Source organism: Hemitrygon akajei, chromosome 17 (assembly GCF_048418815.1).
Source record: "Hemitrygon akajei chromosome 17, sHemAka1.3, whole genome shotgun sequence".
Taxonomy (NCBI): domain Eukaryota; kingdom Metazoa; phylum Chordata; class Chondrichthyes; order Myliobatiformes; family Dasyatidae; genus Hemitrygon; species Hemitrygon akajei.
Window position 1 is genome coordinate 2,201,607 of NC_133140.1, and position 16,863 is coordinate 2,218,469.

Genomic DNA, 16,863 nt, shown 5'->3' on the forward strand with positions numbered 1-16,863 from the left:
CTACAACAGCCGAGTTAGAGCAGCATCATGTCTATTTGAATAAAATGAATAATCTCTTTCTCTTGGATTAATTCTTCTCCATATATCAGTCAAATTTAAATATTTCATCAATGATAAAGTTAATCTTACTACTTTCGATTTTGTAACAGCCTTAGTTGATCTATCTAAAACTGGGTCTAGACAAAAGTTGAAGTCTCCACCTATTAATATTTTATCATGTACGTCACCCAAATTCAAAAAGGCTTCTTGTATAAATTTTGCATCATTTTCATTTGGTGCATAAATATTCATAAAAGTCCATAATTCTGAAAAGATTTGACAATGTATAATCACATATCTCCCCGCAAAATCAATTAATACATTTTGTATTTTAATTGGTAAGTGTTTATTAACCAAAATTGCAACTCCCCTCACCTTTGAATTAAATGAAGCTGCAATAACATTTCTGACCCAATCTCTCTTTAATTTCTGATGTTCTATCTCTGTTAAATGTGTTTCCTGCAAAAAGGCTATATCTACTTTCATTTTCTTAATGTATATTAAAATTATTTTTCTTTTCACCACCGGTCCATTAAGCCCATTAACATTAAAACTTTAAAAATTCAGTAAATTAGTCATTATTTTTAACAAGGTTACTCCAATCTATAACAGTACATAATATCTGAGCTCTCATAGTACCTTGGGGAATCTCTTTAAAATTCTCCATGTTGCTATGTGTCTCCCCCCTCAGTCATCCAGGCAAAGAAAAAAAGACAGAAGAAAGATAGATTATAAAGAAAAAGATAACAAAATACCCCCTACTAATACTTAAGATTCATACTTAAGTATGGATCATTGGAATAATGAAATTTTTAGCTGCATTCCACTTGAAAAAATTACTTATAATTTAAGGAATAAATATGACACGTTTCTGAGAATTTGGTGCACTTATTTACAAAAGATAGGATTATATATATAGGTGCTCCGAAGATAAAGTTATTGGTCCTCTGGAGAAAGAAACAAATACATATATTAAAGTTATTTTGAATTCCATGGAGCATGTGGGGATCTTCCGATATCCAGGCAGTCTTTCTCTCTTCTTTCTTTCTTTTTTTCCCTTTTTTTTAGATAGGTATGTTAAGGGGGGAGGGTTGATATCATATTATTCTATTATTCTATTCATTCTATGTAACTATTTTAAAAATTGAATTAAATTTTTTTTTAAAAAAGAGGCATCATGAACATCCCCTCTCTCTCTCACATGCTCTGCTTGCACCATGCAATCTCATGTACAAAACGCATACACACATGTACACATGTGTATGCACACATATACACTGCTTGCATTGTGCACCCTTATGTACACACATACATGCATCCATGCATACACATATGTAGACATGTGTACATACATACACACACTCACACGTGTATGCACACACACATATACTGTTTGCACCATACACTCTTATGTACACACGCACATACCAGCATCCACGCATACACACATGTACATATGTATACATGTGTATACATACATATACACACAAATGCACCACCAGTCTCCCATGAGTGTCCCAGCTTATATGGCCATGCTTTTGTTCTTTTGAGAACACCAAGATTACATTTCAGACTTGCCAGAAATGTTGCATTCAATAGCTTCCCTGGCTCTTGCATTCTATGTACCTTTCTACACCAGAAGGGAATGTCCAGTACAGAATATTGTTATCAAGTCAGTACTTTGAGATTTATAAAGTACTCATCATATGATGTATGAGAAATCTTAAAAAGGCTGTTAGGAAAGCAAAAAGTGGGGACATGAAATGCCCCTGGCAAACAGAATTAAAAAGCATTAAAAAACTTCAATACATATTTTAGAAGCAAAAGGGTAGATAAGGGAAGAGCAGGTCCACTCAGGCACAAAAAGGGAAGTCTTTGAGTAGAAACAGGGCATAATGTGTCATTTCCTGAGCGAATACTTTCTATCAGTATCCACCAGCAAGAAGGATGAGGAGGATAGGGAGTTAGAGAGGTGTACACTGATAGCCTGCTACATGAGTGTCAGCAACAAAGATATGTGAAAGATATTGATGTAAGTTAACTAGACAAATCCCCATGACCTGATGAAATCTATCCCAGGGTGGTGTGGAGCCAAGGGAGCAGTTTGTTTGGGCTCAAAGGGAGGCTTGTGTCTCATGTTTAGTCATTGATTTGGTACTGGATGGCTGAAGGATGTCAGGATTAAGTAAGAAAATTACAGGCAGGTGAACCTTACATCAGCCATAGAGAAACTACTGAAAACAAAATCACTGGAATAAGATTTATGATCACTTGGAATGCCAGGGACCGATCAAGGGATCAACATGATTTTATGCACAGGAAATCCCGCTAATTTGATAGAGCTTTTAGAGGATGTTGTGAAGAAATTTGATGTTAATAAGGCTGTCTACATGTCTATGTGGGTCTTAGCAAGACTTCAGACAGGTCCAGAAAATTTGCACACATATGATCCCGGGTGGTCTGGCAAACTGGATCCAAAACTGGCTCGGTGACAGCACGTAAATTGTAGTGAGGTTTGCGTTCCTGAAAGAACATCTGCAGCCTGCAGTGAAATGCAAGGATTGATAACAGGGCCTCTTTTGCTTGCAGTATACATAAATGACTTGAGCAAGGATGACTCTAGTCTTATAAGAAATTTTTTTCATGTCTTGAAGATTGCTGGAATTGCACATAGTAAAAATGGTTACCAAGGGAGATAGAGAGACCTAGATCAGCTGAAATGTTGGGCAGAGCAGTGGCAGATGGAAAAGTGTGAAATAATTTATTTTGGATCACATAGTACTGGGTAAATGTATACACTAAATGGCAGAGAGATTAGAATCTTTGATTTACAGAGGGAGCAGCACTGAACATAATCATCCCTCAGTTCTAACCAATAGGCTCCAAAACCTGGGCCTCAGTACCTCTCTCTGCAAATGGATCCTTGACTTTCTCACTGGGAAATCCACAGTCCATATGGATCAGAACTAACTTCTCTTCCTCACTGACAATCAACACTGGCCCACGTCAAGGATTTCTGCCTAGCACACTGCTCCACTCTTTCTTCATCAGCCACCTCCCCTCCATGGGCTCTGTCAATACTTCTGACCAACTTGGTAAAGCAGAAACAAAGACCCCAACCACCTGGACATTTTTTCCTCTCTCCTCTTCCATTACACAGAAGATACAAAACCTTGAAACATGTACCACCAGGCTCAAGGAAAGTTTCTACTCTGGATTTTAAAAACAACACTGGACAACAAAGATTTTGCTTCCTGAATACCTTTAGGTGTATCTTATGAACTTTGGGCTACTGATCACGAAAATCTCCGTGAAATTTCCCAATCACACACCATTTTTTAAAATAAACATATGTTCATTATTTCAATTCATAATTCAAGTCTGTTCAAATGTTGCCTGCAATGTAAGCTGGAAAGTTTCCTATCTTGTCCAGGTATGCTTGGGCATGCTTAGGCGGCATGGAAGGACAGGTTTTAGTAATAATTATTGGGTTCAGGGCTAAAGAATGGAATTTGCTAACACCAGGCACAAAAATTTCTATGAACGATTTTGATATTTGAGACAGATGCTTCCCAGAATAACTGAGGTCAAAATTAAGGAAGGCATCAGTCACTAAGGATTCATTTTCTGCATTCCCATTTAGACTTCTTCCCTGTAAATCTTGCTGCTGTTAGTGACGAGCATGGTGAAAGGTTTCACCAGGACAATGTGGTCATGGGGAAAAGATACCAGGGCAACTGGAATCCATCAATGCTGGAAAATTATTGTTGGACACTTAAGCGAGAAGCCTCAGACACTGAGTATGAATGGAAATCATCAACAAAATATTTTTAACTTAGTTGAACTATTACAAAGCATCAGCACCATTATGCAATTAAACACATTATATTCAATAAAAGTTAATTTGTTGTTTCTCCAAATTCCTACGTGATACAAGTAGTCTGAAATTATATTTATATTCATCTTCAAGCAGTCTATCATAAACAAAAAAATTCTGAGGGAGCAACACTTCTGAAAAAATCTGTTGTCCAGTGCAATTGAATAGGTCCCTATACAATGACATGAGGATCAAGGATCAACTTTATTTCCCGTATTCATTTACAAAACTGGTCCTCTGGAAGATCAGGGTGGTATTTGTGTGAGCCAAACGAGATGGGGGAGATCGCAAATGGATGTGATGTAAAGTTGTACATCACAGAGTCAGGCTGTTCAGGGGCACAGGGTCATGCTTCAAAAAGTACATTTATACCATTTGTCCCCATTCGATGCCTTGGCAATTCAAGTACTTATTGACATGCTTTTTAAATGTTCTTTGCATTCCTTTTTTTCATTCAATTGCCTTCAACTTTCATTAAGATGTCTATTTGAAAGATCTTGCAATTTTATGATCCCAGCATGATAACTGATAGCTGCACCGATTTCCTAGTCATCATGATATCCCCACTGTTTGGAAAAAAGTTCCAAAGATGGAGCAAGAGTGATCCCCTGAAAGGAAAGCTTAACACTTGAGGCTGTGAACATACTTGATAGAGGTTACAAAGAAGTGAGGGGAGTTCAATGAAACCTATTGGATTTGGAAAAGCCTGGATAGATTGGATGTATGGAGGATGTTTCCATTAGAGGTAATGCCAGTAAGGGAAGAATGGGACCAGAAGATAAATGTCAGGATAAGTAATGAATGGCAAAATTGAAATAACAGGTATAATTGGAAGTGAAAGAGGTGATGGAGATGAACTTATAATCACGCACAATATCACAGCTGCACTCAATGGAGACATAATGGAAGGGTCAGAAACTGAGTCTATTTGTGTGGAACTCAGGAATAGAAAGGGTGCAATCACACTGATGGGATTGTACTACAGACCCCCGAATAACCACCCAGACATTGAGGAAAAGATATTTAATCATATTAAGGAAATGTGTAAACATAATAAGACTGCTGTCATGGGGAATTTCAACTTCTCTAATATAAATCTCCTAGTGTAAGAAATTTAGATGGGCTGAATTTGTTAAGTCTATCCAGGAAGGTTTATGTGGACAGTCCAACAAGAGGAAGTGCTATACTGGACTTGGTGTTGGGTAATGAGCCTGGCCAGGTGACTGACCTTCCAGGGGGTGAACAGTTAGGGAACAGTGATCAGAACTCCGTAACTTTCAGGATAGCTATCGATAAGGATAGATATGGTCCTTCTGGAGAGTTTTAACTTGGAGAAGGGCAAATTACAAAGGCACTAGGGAGGAACTAAGAAGCATTAATTGGGAATACCTTTTCTCTGCCAAGTCTATATCAGATATATGGAGGGTGTTTAAAGATCAATTGCACAGAGTACAGGAAAGGTACATTCCTGTTAGAAGGAGGGATGGAGAAGGAAAGAGAAGAGAACTTTAAATGTCCAGAGAGATAAAGAACTTAGTCAAGAAGAAAAAAGAAAAGTATGCAAAGTTTCAGAAGTTAGGATCAAATGAAGCACAGAGAAGTATGAAGAAGCAAGAAAAGAATTAAAGAAGGGAATTAGGAAAACCAGGAGGAGCCGTGATAAGTCTTTGGCACAAAGGTTAAGATGCGAATCCCGGTGTATTCTATGCATATATCAAGAGCTCGAGGATAACTAGGGAAGGGGGTGGGACCACTCTACGATAAAGGGGAAATATTTTCTGAGTGTATAAATACGTCAGGGCATTAGAGGTCAAGGAAGAGGAAGAGTTAGACCACCTAATGAGTTTTAAGGTGGATATCTCCAGAGCCTTATGGGATATTGAGTGAGGCAAGAGGTAAGATTGCTGGGCCTTTGACCAGTACCTTTGTATTTTCTCTAGCCACAGGTGATGTCCCAGAAGACAGGTAAGTGGCTAATACTGTAAAAGGGAACAAGGGAAATCGTGGGATCTATAGACAAGCTAGACTCACGTCATTTGCAGGGAAATTGCTGGACAGGATGTGTGAGCATTTGGAAATCCATGGTTTTGTGCGTTGCACGCTGTTCCTTACCAATATGGTTGAGTTTTCTTACACAGTGACCAGAAAGATTGATGAGAGTAGGGTAGTTGATGTTGTCTACATGGATTTTAGTAAGGTGTTTGACAAAGTCCCTGATGGGAAGCAGATCCAGAAGATTGAAGTGCATGGTGAATTGCCTGTTTGGATTCAGAACTGGATTTCGTATAGAAGACAGAGGGGTGGGTGTTGAAGGGATTTATTCGAGCTGGAAGGTTGCAATTAGTGGAGTTACACAGGCACTTGTGCTGGAGCCTCTGCTGTTTGTGACATACATAAATGACCTGAATGAAAATGTAGATGGGTGGGTCAGTATCTTTGGCGATGACACCCAGATTGGTGGCATTATTGATAGCATAGAAGACTGGCAAAGGATACAACGTGATATAGATCAGTTTCAGATATGGAAGGAGAAATGGCAGATGGAATTTAACACAGATAAATGTGAGGTGTTGCACCTTGGTTGGGCAAATGCAAGGGGCCAGTACACTGTTAAGGGCAAGATCCTTCACAGTGTTGCTGAGCAGAGAGATCTTGGGATCCAAGTTCATAGCTCCTTGAAAGTGGCTACACAGGTCAATAGATGGTTAAGGCTTATGGAATGGTTACTTTTATTAGTAGAGGCATTGAGTTCAAATCTCAGGAGGTTATCAAGCAGCTTTATAAAACTTCTGTTCATTCACATCTGGAGTATTGTGTACAGTTCTGTCACCCCACTATAGGAACGATGTTGAGGTTTTGGAGAGGATGCAGAAGATGTTCACCAGGATGCTGCCTGCTTTAGAGGACATGTGCTTCATGAGATGTGGATAAACTTGGGTTGTTTTCTCTAGAGCAGTGGAGGCTGAGGGGAGATCTGATGGAGGTTTGCAAGATTATAAGAAGCATAGATAACATGGACAGAGAGTATCTGTTTCCCAGGGCTAATGTTTAATATCAGAGGGCATGCATTGAAGGTGAGAAGGAATAGGTTCAAGGGGGATATGAGGCATAAGTTTTTTTAAAATTAAAGAGTGGTGCATGCCTGGAATTTGATGCCTGGCCTGGTGGTAGAGAAAAATGCATTAGATGCTTTTAAGAGATGTTTGGTTAAGCACATGGATGTAGGGAAGATGGAGGGATATGGATGTGGTGTAGGTAAGAGGGATTAGTTTGAGTGTTATTGATCAGCTTTTTAGCTGGTTCAGCATAACACTGTGGACCCATTGGCCTGTACCTGTGGTGTACGATTGCATGTTCTATAAGAGAGTCAAAATTCAAGAGCACCACCTCAGAATAAAGGGGTGTCCCATAACAACTATCATGAGGTAGTTTCTCGTTTTTCAGTCAGAACATAATGAGCCTATGCAATTACTTGTCTCAGAAAGCTTTGGAGGCTGTCATTTGGGTGTATCAAGGCAAAGATTGATAGGTCCCTGAATGAAGGGGAGTTAAACGTTATGGGGCGAAGGATGGAGAATGCCTTTGAAGAAATTATCTGCGAGGATTGAACGGTGCAGCAGACTCGAAGGACCGAATGTCTCTTCTATCCTATGGTCTTCTGGTCTCGGAAATAACACATATTACACTAAAGTTGCCTTTCATATTCTCACGGCTGCGTGAACTCAGATCCAGCCCCTCTCTGCCTTTCTTTTTTTTGTAATTTATTTTTTTATTGAAGTTTATCATCAAACAAACATTTCCATAAGATGTATTTCAGACATTGTACATATATATCATATAATCATATGTCACAAATCTCCACAAAGTATTTATCTGAGGTATACACTTATAGAAAAGAGTGGAAAGAAAAAACAAGTGTTATGACCTCGGCCCCCTCCTTTGTGAGAATCGCAAGAGCCCTAGTCAAGGGGGGGGGTCAACTGACCCAAGAGGGGGAGAGACGTGCTGAATAGACACAGGAAATGGGAGAGAGAGAGGGAGACGTGCGGAAGACCACGTTCTCCCGAGAAACAGAATAAAGGCGACATTGACTATTGTCTCATGGAGACCACGTGAAAAGCCCTCGGGCAAAGTGGGCTGGTTGAGAGAGAGATCGCATCACCTGCAACCTGATTGACACCTGCGATCCCGTGAAGAAGTATAAAGGAGGGTCTGAGGGGGGGACAACCCTCAGACGCACCAAGGAGACACCAAGGAAGCATGATACCGATTCCCGTGGGAGCGGGAAGCCATTTTGAAGGAAGCCACGTGCGTTAGATTCCGAATTTTGAATCTGTGGCTAGAACCTTGGAAGATCGCTTTTAACTAACAACGGGGAAGCCTGCTCCCCTGATTCCAAGGATTTGCTCTGTAAAGACAACGGGCAAGTGTTTATCCTTTCTCAACCATCTCTCTCTCTCCACAACGTGAAACCCCAGCGGTTCCCAAAAGGGAAAAGCCTGCAGACTTCTGAGTGACTCTTTATATTTCAATTGGACTCAGTATTACCCCCTAGACAACTATAGAGCTTATTTCTGATTGATTATTATTACACCGGTGTTTTAGATTGAGTTTTGATGATGTATATGATCTGAATGTTTTGTATTAACCATACGTTTGTGCCCCTTTTTGAATAAAACGTTTGAAAATAGTAGCATCCGACTCAGCTGATCCCGCTATCTTTGCTGGTAAGTTACCTGGTTACGAGGTTACGTAACACAAGCAAAAGGAAAGAACTATGTACAAATAGGGAGTGATCTTTTTTTTTTACAACATTCATTGATTTGTGAGAATAAAATCAGGTCTATGAGGCATTATGTTGTTACGTATTCAGGCAACAATAAATATATATGAGTTAGGCAAGGGTTTCCATAACAAATAACACTTTTATTAAACACTGAAAACAAACCCCCTCAAAAGTAAACAAACTCAAACGTGACCGGAAAACAACAGCTGTGCGGCTGTTTAAACAGTTCTTAATAGCGTTGCAGATCAAACAGTTCTTAAAGCGGTATTGAAAAAAAAGTTCTTTAAAGCGGTATGCCGAAAGTTCAAAAGCTCACAGTCCTTTTAAAAGGAGAGACTTTTTAAAACGATTTAAATTCTCTTCCACGTCGATGTCCTTCGATTCCCCGGCGTCGAACTTTCCCACGAAGAATTTTATAAAATATAACGGCTTAAAGGCACTGACCTTCCTTCCACACTATTCTCAAATCCTTTCTGGTCATCCCAGGGATTAACAGCAAGAATAGTCAACGGAATCCTTCCGAATGAGGATCACATAAGGTCGTAACCAATCCACCGTCGAAAATCGATTCTCCTCGATTTTTATCTTCCAAACTTTTCTTCACTCTCCACCAGCAAAGAAACCGCTGGCAATGACCTTTTAAACTTTAGGCATTTTATAAAACTTCATTTTTCAACTAAACTGCGTCATCACATTAAATCACGCAGGGACATGAAGTCAGCTTGGCAAATCCCGCCACGAACTGCCCCACCTGACAGGGTGGGTCTTCCTTTTATACCCTGTAAAAAAAACCTGTCACATGACCTCTACTGGCGGGAAAATGACATCACTCCACCATCACAAGACCATTACCTCAAGTCCAGTATAACTTCAACCCCAGTCACGTGACAAGGGTACCACTGTCACGTGTCACGGGTACGTAACAATGTAGTTAAACCATTTTTCCCAGTATGAATCAAATTGTTCCAGCTTATGATTAACAGATACTGTTATCTTCTCCATTTCGTAAATGTCCATTGTAATTTCTATCCATGTATTTAAAGTTGGGCTCTCCTGTGATAACCATTTCCTAGTAAGAGTCTTTTTACCAGCCACCAACAGTAGATTCATTAAATATTTATCTCTTTTCAACCACTCTTGAGGTATATATCCAAAATATATGGTCTGACTCTCTAAGGGTATTTCACATTTAAAGATGTCTTGTAGGGCATTGTGTATCCCTCTCCAATAGTTTTTGATAACAGGGCAGTCCCAAAAAATATGATAATGATTTGCATTTTGATTTCCACAATTTCTCCAGCAAACAGGGAGGTTACTATCATAATGGGATTTCTGAAAGAATGTAATAAAATATCAAGTTTTTCCACCCAAACTCCCTCCATTTCTGTTAACTGGTACACTTCCATTGATACCTTGACATTGTTGTCCATTCTTCCTCAGATATGATTATTCCTCCTTCCTTCTCCCAGTTTGTTTTAATGTATGAAGTTGAATGTGTTTTAAGATTTGACAACCCCTTATACATGCTTGTAATGAAGAGCGGCAGTGGCCCGGAGCCCGGAGGACGCTGCCCGCATCGCTCCTGATTCTTGTGTTTCCAGTTCCGGTGAGAGGACGCTCACGGAATGTTCTCCGCACGAAGGCGAATGCGGAACAGTTCGTGGAAATGGAGGGAAAGTGGCTGATGAAAGGCAAAGCTAAAAGTTGTTAAGGGATGGAAGCTCGACTTTAGACAACCTAAAATAAAAATCACAGTTCTAGAGAAGGCGAAGTAACAGTGGCTACATATTCATAATCGTTGAAAGTAGAGCGTGGCTAAAATATACGAAGTTCAAGGCCTTATAGAGAGCAATGCAGAGTACAAAAACAATAAAAAGATACTGCATGGCTTTATAATCTCACTTATTGGTGACGCCCAGAACTGCGGCCACCTCAAATGTGGTAGAGTCAGTTTGATATAAAGCCAGGCAGTATCTTTTTTACTCTGTAGTGCTATCTATGAGGCCTTGAACTTCTTATCTTTTTTAACCACACTCCATTTTCAATGAACTACGCAAATATAGCCACTGACACAAAACGCTGGAGGAACGCAGCAGGCCACTGTTCTGCGTGCTCCTGACCGCAATGTGTTACATACCACCAGTGGCCGACTATAATGAAGCGTTTACGGTACAGCATGTTGCCGTCTCCAAATAGAAACACTTCATCCCGACGCATTTCAAACCACTTCAACCAGACATTTGAAGAGAATCCGGCCCAATTACTATCAGCATTCCGCTTTTAGCAGCCGAGGTCCCAGCATACTTAACCTCTGTTATCCTAAGATCGGGCTGTCCCATGCCCGAACGGCACTTCGAGAAACCTGATCACATGGCTGTCATACAGGCAGAGGCTAAAGAGTAAAGCTTCAGAGATTGGGAAAACACATCTCCGGAGGCAGAGGAGCGGCTATGGGATTGCTTCGAGTCAGTGCACTGCGCCGTATTCAAGAACTCATCTAGAGATCGGAATGAATACACCAATGGTTGGAACAGACGTTATTAGTGGCAGGACTTGAATACTATCACCTATTAAAAAGCTGAATCACGCGACATAGGAGAGAGCAGGGCTTCACTTCCCGATTAGCTCAATGCCTTGTATGCTCGCTTTCACCACCAGAACCTGGAAGAAACATCACGGACTTCAACATCCCCGGATGATCCTGTGATTTCAGTCTCTGAAGCCGACGTGTGAGCAGCCTTCAGGAGGGCGAACCCACGAAAAGCATTCGGCCCACGTGGGGTACCTTCCGAGCAGTAAAGAGGCGTGCTGATCAACGAGCTGGGGCGTTCATTGAGTCGCTTCAGCAGTGTGTGGTACAGCGCCCCCCCCCCCCCCCACCGCTCCAAGCAGACTTAAATTATACCGGTGCCTAAGAAGAGTGTGGTGACCGACCCTAATGGCTACGGCCCGGTGGCACTTACATCCACAGTGATGAAGTGTTTTGAGAGATTGGTGATGAAATATAGCAAATCCTGCCTGAAAAGAGCCTTAGCTGGGCTTCAATATGTCTACTGGAGCAATAGTTCTAAAGCAGATACCATCTCATTGGCTCTTCACTCAACCCTGGAACATTTGGACAGCAAGGATGCATACATTAGGATGCTCTTTATCAAGTATAGCTCAGCATTTAATACTACCATCCCCACAAAACTAATCAATTAGCTCCAAGACTTGGGCCTCAGCACCTCCTTGTGCAATTAGATCCTGAATTTCCTCACTTGTAGACCCCAGTCAGTTTGCATTAGCAACAACATTTCCTCCGCGATCTCCATCAGCACGGGTGCACCACAAGGCTATGGGCTTAGTCCCCTGCTGGACTCACTTTACTCTCATGTTTGTGTGGCTAAGTACAGCTCCAGTGACATATTCAAGCTTGCTGATGACACCACTGTTGTAGGACAAATCCAAGGTAGAAGATTGAACATCTGGCTGAGTGGTGTCTTAACAACAACCTCTCATTCAATGTCAGCCAGATCACGGAGCTGATTATAGACTTTGACAGAAGGAAACCAGAGGTCCATGAACCTGCCCTCATCGATGGATCAGAGGCAGGGAGGGTCAGCAACTTTAAATTCCTAGATATTATTATGTCTGAGGACCTGTCCTGGGGCCCAAAATTAGGTGCACTTACGACAAAAGCATGATAGCGCCTCTACTTCTTTGGAGATTGCGGAGATTTGGCATGACATCTGGAACTCTGACACACTTCTATAAGTGTGTAGTGACGAGTATATTGACTGGCTGCATCACAGCCTGGTATGGAAGCACCAAAGCCCTTGAGTGAACAATCCTAGAAAAAGTAATGGATACGGCTCAGTCCATCATGGATAAAGCCCTTCCAACCATTCAGCATATCTACATGAAACAATGTCGCAGGAAGGCCCAGCCACAACCCAGAACATGCTCTCTTCTTGCTACTATCATTAGGAAGAAGGTACAAAAGCCTCACATTATCAGGTTAAGAAACAATTACTGTCCCTCAACTATCAGGCTGTTGAACCAAAGGGTATAAATTCACTTGCCTCATCACTGAAACATTCCCATACGCAATTGATTCACTTTCAAGGACTCTTCATCTCATGTTCTCGATATTTATTTGCTATCTACGTATTATTATTGTTTCTTCCTTTGCCTTTGCAGTTTGCTGTTGTCTGCACATTGGTTGAATGTCCTAGTTTGGTGATCTTTCATTGATTCTGTTAGTTATTATTCTGTAACTTTGTTGAGTATGCCCACAAGAAAATGAATCTCTGGGTTGTTTACGGTAACCTATATACTTCAAATAGGCATGTAAATGAAAGTTGCAGTCAACTTACAGTCAACTTACAGTCAACTGTAAGGAAACAAAGGCAATTAAATGAATAATCAGAAAGAAATACATGTAAGTAACACTTTTATTATTGATCTGCAGCACTGAGTAGGTCCTCAGGGCTCTTTGAGCAACAAACTAATTAACCACAGCCCAATCACGAGGCCTTCTCTGGACACTGGCACACCCGGAGAAAACCCATGTGGTTACCGGGAGAACAAAGAAACTCCTCACAGGCAGCGGCAGAAATCGAATCGGGGTCACTGGTACAGTGTAAACCATTGTGCTTCTGTGCTGCCCATTTTGAGAAGTAGTTGGATTGTCAAGGCAGGGAAATTGCACTGATGTACTCAGTTTGAGCTGAATGGCCCATCTCTGTGATGTATTGTCCGACAACTATCAGGCTTCATGTGAATCGATGAGATGGAATTTAAGAACATTTGTTCGTTAACATTGAAGCCTCAGTTTTATACAACAACGCCAGACTCAAGACAATATACGAAGGACACTTCACATTATGGATCATATACAAAAAAAGTAAAATCAAAGCAATAGTGATAAGCGTGGATGCTGAAAAGGCATTTGATTCAGTTAATTGGAATTTTCTTTATGGAGTTTTACATAGATTTAGTTTCCATGGCACAATTATTAAAACTATACAGACACTATATGACAACCCTACGGCTACGATTACAATCAATGGATATTTATCCAGTAGTTTTACCCTAGAAAGGGGCACAAGTCAGGGTTGTGCATGGTCACTGCTACTCTTTGCGTTATATCTTGAGCCATTATCTCAATACATCAGAAAAAATGAAGATATCAGGGGAATTACTATTAAAGGGACAGAGCATAAATTGGCTTGTTACGTGGATGACATTTTGATCTATCTAGGGCAACCAACATACTCTTTACCTAAATTGATGCAACTCTTTGAACAATATGGTCAATTATCATATACAAGATCAACATAGATAAAACACAGTTACTTTCATATAACTATAGCCCACCAAGAGAAATTGAAAGTAGATATCCCTGGGCATGGCACACAGAATCTTTCAAATATTTGGAAATCATTATGCCAAAAGGTTTGGCAAAATTATCAGAATGTAATTATCAGCCTTTATATAAAAAAATTAAGGAAGATGTGGCAAGATGGAGCCTGATTCCTTTTTTCAGTCTCAGTTCAAGGATTGAGTCTATTAAAATGAATATACTGCCCAGACTGTTATATCTCTTTCAGACCCTACCAATAGAGATGAATCAAAATCAATTCAATGAATGGAACAAAATGTTATCAAGATATATCTGGCAAGGTAAAAGGCCTGGAGTTTGTCTCAAAGCTTTGCAATTAGCCAAGGAAAAGGGAGAATGGGGCCTACCTTCTCTTAGAGATTATTATTTTGCAGCACAGTTGAGAGCTGTGATGTGTTGGTGCAACCCATCATATGACCCTCAATGGAAAAACATTGAGGAGGGGATACTTCCCATCCCCATACAGGCAATTTTGGCTGATAACAACCTGCAAAGGTACATAAATACTATTGATAACCCATGGATGAAATGGACTCTTAAAATGTGGAAAAACATAGAACATAGAATAATACAGCGCATTACAGGTCCTTCGGCCCACAATGTTGTGCCGACCCTCAAACCCCATTATGATAGTAACCTCCCTGTTTGCTGGAGAAATGGTGGAAATCAAAATGCAAATCATTATCATATTTTCTGGGAATGCCCCATTACAAAGACTATTGGAATGGGATACACAATTCCCTAAAAGACATCTTTAAATGTGAAATACCCTTAGAGAGTAAGACCATATATTTTGGATATATACCTCAAGAATGGTTGAAAAGAGATAAATATTTAATGAATATACTGTTGGTGGCTGGTAAAAAGACTCTTACTAGTTAATGGTTATCACAGGAGAGCCCAACTTTAAACGCTTGGATGGAAATTACAATCGACATTTACAAAATGGAGAAGATAACAGTATTCGTTAATCATAAGGTGGAACAATTTGATTCATACTGGGAAAAATGGTTTAACTACATAATGCCTCATAGGCCTGATTTTATTCTCACAAATCAATGAATATGTTGTAAAAAAAAATCACTCCCTACTTGTACATAGTTTTCCCCTTTCACTTGTTCCTTCTTTCCTCTCTTTTCTATAAGTGTATACCTAAGATAAATATTATGTGGAGATTTGTGATATATATGATTATATGATATATATGTACAATGTCTGAAATACATCTTATGGAAATGTTTGTTTGACGATGAACTTTAATAAAAATAAATTACAAAAAAAACAATGTAGCCTCGTTAAAGACCCTTTGTGCCAACAGTTATAATATCCAAGAGAGAGTGGGGAGCGAATGACAAGATAGCCCGAGAAAGATAACGTGGAGAGGGAAAGATTGAGAAGGATTCCTGCAGATCAATGAAACAAGTTGCAGGTGCTGGAAATCTGAAATAAAATCGGAATATATTGCAAATGCTCAGCAACTCTGAAAAGGCTTAATTCACACAACCTATTCTCATAAAACATGCTCCCCAATCCAGGCAACATCCTTGTAAAACTCCTCTGCACTCTTTCTGTGTTTTCCACATCCTTCCTGTAGTGAGGCAACCAGAATTGAGCACAGTACTCCACGTGGGGTCTGACCAGGGTTCTATTTAGCTGCAAAATTACCTCTCAGCTCAAACTCAGTCCCACGATTGATGATGGCCAAAGCACCGTATGCCTTCTTAACCATAGATTCAACCTTCGTAGCAGCTTTGAGTGTCCAATGGACTCAGACCCCAAGATCCCTCTGATCCTCCACACTGCCAAGAGTCTGACCATTAATACTATATTCTGCCATCATATTTGACCTACCAATATAAAACACCTCACTCTTATCTGGGTTGAACTCCATCTGCCACTTCTCAGCCTAGCATCCTATCAATGTCCTGCTGTAACCTCTGACAGCCTCCATACTGTCCATAACACCCCCAACATTTGTGTCATCAGCAAATTTACTAAACTATCCCTCCACTTCCTCATCCAGGTCATTTATAAAAACACAAAGAGTAGGGGTCCCAGAACAGATCCCTGAGACACACCACTGGTCACTGGCCTCCATGCAGAATATGACTGGACTACAACCACTCTTTTCCTTCTGTGGGCAAGCCAGTTCTTGATCCACAAAGCAATGTCCCCTTGGATCCCATGCCTCCTTACTTTCTCAATAAACATTGCATGGGGTGCCTTATCAAATGCCTTGTTAAAATCCATATCCACTATATCTACAGCTCTACCTTCATCAATGTGTTTAGTCACATTCTCAAAAAATTCAATGAGGCTCGTCAGGCATGACCTGCCTTTGACACATATCATATTATGCCTCTCCAAAAGTTCATAAATCCCGCCTCTCAGGATCTTCTCCATCAACCTACCAACCACTGAGGTAAGACTCACTGGTCTGTAATTTCCTGGTCTATCTCTACTCCCTTTCTTGAATAAAGGAACAACATCCACAACCTTCCAATCCTCCGGAACCTCTCCCGTCCTCATTGATGATGCAAAGATCATTGCCAGGTACTCAGCAATCTCCTCCCTTGCTTCCCACAGTAGCCTGGGGTATATCCCGTCCAGTCCCGGTGACTTATCCAACTTGATGCTTTCCAAAAGCTCCAGCACAACCTCTTATTTAATATCTACATGCTCAAGCTTTTCAGTCCACTGCAGGTCATCCCTACAGTTGCCAAGATCCTTTTCCGTAGTGAACACTGAAGCAATGTATTCATTAACTTCCTCTTA